Below are 4,499 nucleotides of genomic sequence, written 5' to 3'. Positions count from 1 at the left end.
ACAGCAATATCTTACTTTAAAAATTCATGGATTCCATGGTATTCTTCCAAATGAATTGCCTGACTTTGATTTCAAAATATATTCAAGAGTTGTTTGTGTACATCTATAATGATTTCTGTAGAGCTTGTGATTTTTTAAATCAGAAATAATTTTAACGTATCTGTTGAAATGAGTAGTACAGAAACTAAAGATATTTCTGGTGCTTGTCTGAAGAAAGTATATTTTAACATATTCTGTATTTTGTTTGTAAGATGTCCATAATCTATTTCATTCTTTCCTAGATATAATACTTTGAATACTACATTGTTATATGTTATATAAATTCATTAATAAATGTGTCCTTACAGATTGCATTCCATATAAAAACAGTTTAAGATTCTTTTTTCTCCTAGGTCCTTATAGTATTTTATTTCTTTGGGATAAAATTAAAATGTTATCTAATTTCAAAGTTTTGTAAAGTTATGCTATGTAAAGACCTTTCTAAGGTGAAGATGTAATACACTGATGCCAAACTAACTTTTAATTATATGAATCGCATGTGTTGTTACACTTGTATTTTTGTAATCAACTTTTTAATAACTGTTTTTCATTTCTTGCATCTGAAGAATGAAAAATATGGAATACTTCGCATATTTTCAGATCATCCCTGTCCAAGTGGCATGTTAATCTCTATATTGTTGTAATTTATGTATACGTGCTGCCGAAGCATGTAGTATCCTGTGAATTTAAGTAGTTAATGATGCAATCTTTATACAGGCATATATCCTTGGTTGCCTATTTGTAACAAGGAAACCTTATTGTTACTAACAATGCTATTGATCTTATTTCTCTGAAATTCTGTGTATAGTGGAAAAAATATATTGTTCGGTAGATTGCTCACACTTGCAATTATTTTGCCAATGACTATTTTAAGTCTTTTTCATTTTAAATTTCATCATACTTTGAAGCCTTTATAGCTAGATTCAAAGATATGGCTTTTCAAGTACTTATTTATCAACTGAGTTAGCTTTGTGGAGCTAATGGATTCAAAGTAAGCCTTGCTGAAGAGCTACTTCTAAAATTTTGCAGCTTAAAATTTCCCAAATGAGGTCTTACTGGCACAAATGTCTACTGGCCCTTTACCCTTCTTCTATGTAGTAACAGACCAACCAGAATATCTTACCCTGACAGCAAAGATTATCTTACTGGAAAAAAACTAATCTTAGTTACAAGGGATCATGGAGAAATAAACAGTAGTGACTAGAAAGTATTTTATCAAAATATAATTGTTTATTATACCTACCATTTCAAAAGTAGCTAAAGCCAAAAAGGTGAAAAAATTGTTCTTATGCATGATTACCTAATGTCCTGACCTGTCTACCATCCAACCAGGCAGGAACTTACACTACTGAATTTCTATCACCAAATATTTCCATAGCTCCAGGAGAAGTCCATATTTTTTCCTTGATATTAGGCCTTAAATTGGTAATGTTTTAATCTCAGTGTTTCCTCTTGCCTCTAGGCTGTAAATCTACAAATGGTAAAGCTTTAGTTCTAACTCTACCAAACTCTGAGGTAGAGATAATGGAATAATACTGTAAAACAGAGTTGCCTTTGATACCCTAACCACAACAGAACAATGAAAAACATTCCTTATATTACATATAGTTATATATTTTATATTTATATGTGCTAATTTTATGTTTCACACAATGAAACTTACTAGAATTAATCGATAATTTGACAAATAAATTGATATTTATTACAATAAACAGATTGGAATATAAATAATTAAGTTTAGAATATATATTAGAATATAAGAAGTATCAATGCAATGTCTTCGATATAAACTTGTGATACCTTCTAAGTGTTCTTAGACTCCTGAATTCACATGGCAAAAAAAAATGTTGTTTTCCTTTAATATGTAAGGGATTTTACTCTGCTGCTCTGTATATTGTTTTAACTCGCTGGACCCATAATGGTTTTCTACATATTTCTGATCATACCTAAATTTTGCTGATATGATGTCCAAAAGGTATTATTCTTCTACAAGACCCACGCGTCCTAGGATCACAGGTCCCAGTTATCTGCATCATCAGATAACAAGGGCAAGTCCTCATACCTAGGCCCATGCCACATGCCAACAGAAAGTAATTGAAGACTCATCTCAACTTCTCATTTCCTATAATAATGCAGGGCCCCAATTACATAGGATTTAGCAGTAAGCAATTGTGAAATGAAAGGCAACTTAAAATGAAAGATGAGATCACAAAATCTGAGAGAAACTACTGTAATTCACACTTTCAATTTACAGATGACCAGCCCATATTAGTGAACAAGATCACAAATGTCACAAGAATATTTTTAATACCCCTCTCCTAATGATTAATGAAAGATTTCAGTCCAGTATAAGTAGGCCAAAAAATAGTTCCTCGAAGGATAGATCCATAATTTTTCTACCAAGGCTAGGAAAACTTGACTTAGAAGTCAAATATAATTCAGAAAAACATTAATTGAGAAGATCCTTAGTGCTTCAAAACACTGGTACTTCAGTAAAACTTGGTAATGTAGTATAAAAAGGTTGTCATTCTCAAACCAATGGTAACCTATATTTAATCTCCTGAAAATATATTCCTATTCAAATAATTTTTTAGGGGGTCCGGGCATGGGGCCTGATCTCTGAGCCTGGGCGCTGTCCCTCAGCTCTTCAGCTTAAGACTAGCACTCTACCACTTGAGCCACAGCACACTTCCAGATTTTTTTCTTTTTGGTCATGTGATGCTGGGGAATTGAACACAGGACCTCATGCATGCAAGCAAGTGCTTTACCACAGAGCCACCTTCCCAGCGCCTCAAATAAACTTTTTAAAGGCACATTCGCCAAAATAACATTTGACGATTAGATGATACTTAGTAACATTACAAGTTTTTCAAGTGGAAGGAGCAAGTTAAAATAGAGTTGATTTATTATCCAGCACTAACACCAAACAGGTTCAACTATTCCTTAAATTATAGAAATAGTAGCCCCCACCATTTGTGTTGTTCAGTAGATGCCTTCCAGAAATGTGTTATATAGATCAGCCTTCCATATTTCAAGCCTAAACTTTAGCTAATAAAGTAAATTTCATCAAATAATAAGGTACATTTTAAAAGATCACGAATAGTTGCCTTATCAGGTTGTTTGATGTTTTCCTTAAGAAATATGACTTTAAGTCTTGAATATGGGTACTCATCAGAGATGTGACAAACATAAAATCTGTCTTCTATTTCTATCATATTCCTCCACAGTAATAAATTTTAGTTTTCTTCTTTTCCCAAAAGTTATACATAGTAGAGAATATTATCCCATGTAAAATAAAATAATCACAAACCATTGTACAAAGCCATTTATAAAAACTGGTAGTTAGGAAAGCATTCTAAGCCATTTTTAAACTTTCTTGTTGACTAAATATTAATCTTCCCAATGGATGAGAATAAAATCATGTATAGGTGCTTCACGACTTCAGTCTTGCAAATTGTTATTGCAGATGAATTAATTATGGAAATATGAGCTGATATCAGTTCAAGTATGTGCAGGATAGAAATGCCATAGAATGTATATAAACCTGTCAAAGTATGAACAGACAGTTTAACAGAATGACTATCAAAAAGTTGAGACCAGAGAAGAATATTAGTAAAAACATAGAATGAATGAAAAATGAAAAAGTGGCAAGTACAACTAGAATACTCAATGTACACATGTGATAAAGGAAGTGGTAAATCTGAAATAAATCTTGGAGAAGGGATTGGTTGAGAATGATAGAAGGAGTGACTCTGATCCAGGAGCATTGGACAATTACATGGACATATTTAATTGTAACACAATTGCACAACCTTTTGAAATTTAGTTAAAAACACAACAAAAACCAAACACACAAAAATCACAACCAAACAGCAACCTCTAGAGAGTATGAATATGACCTCTCAAAATTTTAAATAGTTAATCAAGGGCAGTATGGGAAAAGCAAACCAACTGTTCAAAGAGGGCAGTTTGGGGTAGGGGAGAATTTTGAACAGATTTAAATAGATTGTCTAAGGTTATAAATCACTTACATCTGCAGCAAATATTTTCTAATGGGAGATCTCTTTGTCTGAACTGGATATTCCAGTCCTGAGATACATTTGATAGCTGGTGCATATAGAATGGAAGAAACAAGATCAAAACTCATTACTCCGTTGGAGAGAAAACAGTACTCTATGTTTTCTCTCTTCTCTCTTTACTACTCTTTTTCATACTTTTCAGTCAAGTGATTTTGAATTATATCTTTCCTTCTTTGTTTTGGCAAAGTAATCGGTCAAAGTAATTCACTAAAGATTATTTGCCATTTTTTCTATTACGCTGTTTACTTGTCCAAGCGAATCCATTAAACTTCCCTCTTGCATTTGGTTGCCACGAAAACCCAACATCTATGATAATGAGGACAAATTCTCATGTAAAACGTTGTCTCCAAAGAACCAGTTGAAGAAGCTGTGATCAGAGTT

At 32.6% G+C, this 4,499-nt stretch overlaps 1 pseudogene; it reads right to left on the bottom strand.

Annotated features, from left to right (window-relative positions):
• Positions 1 to 609: 609 nt before the first annotated feature.
• LOC122100204 lies at positions 610 to 709 on the bottom strand (annotated as a pseudogene).
• Between the last annotated feature and the right edge of the window lie 3,790 nt (positions 710 to 4,499).

The sequence above is a fragment of the Dipodomys spectabilis genome, unplaced genomic scaffold (genome assembly GCF_019054845.1).
Source record: "Dipodomys spectabilis isolate Male_0828 unplaced genomic scaffold, ASM1905484v1 ptg000569l, whole genome shotgun sequence".
In the NCBI taxonomy this organism is placed as follows: domain Eukaryota; kingdom Metazoa; phylum Chordata; class Mammalia; order Rodentia; family Heteromyidae; genus Dipodomys; species Dipodomys spectabilis.
This window is presented reverse-complemented; position numbering and strand designations above follow the sequence as displayed.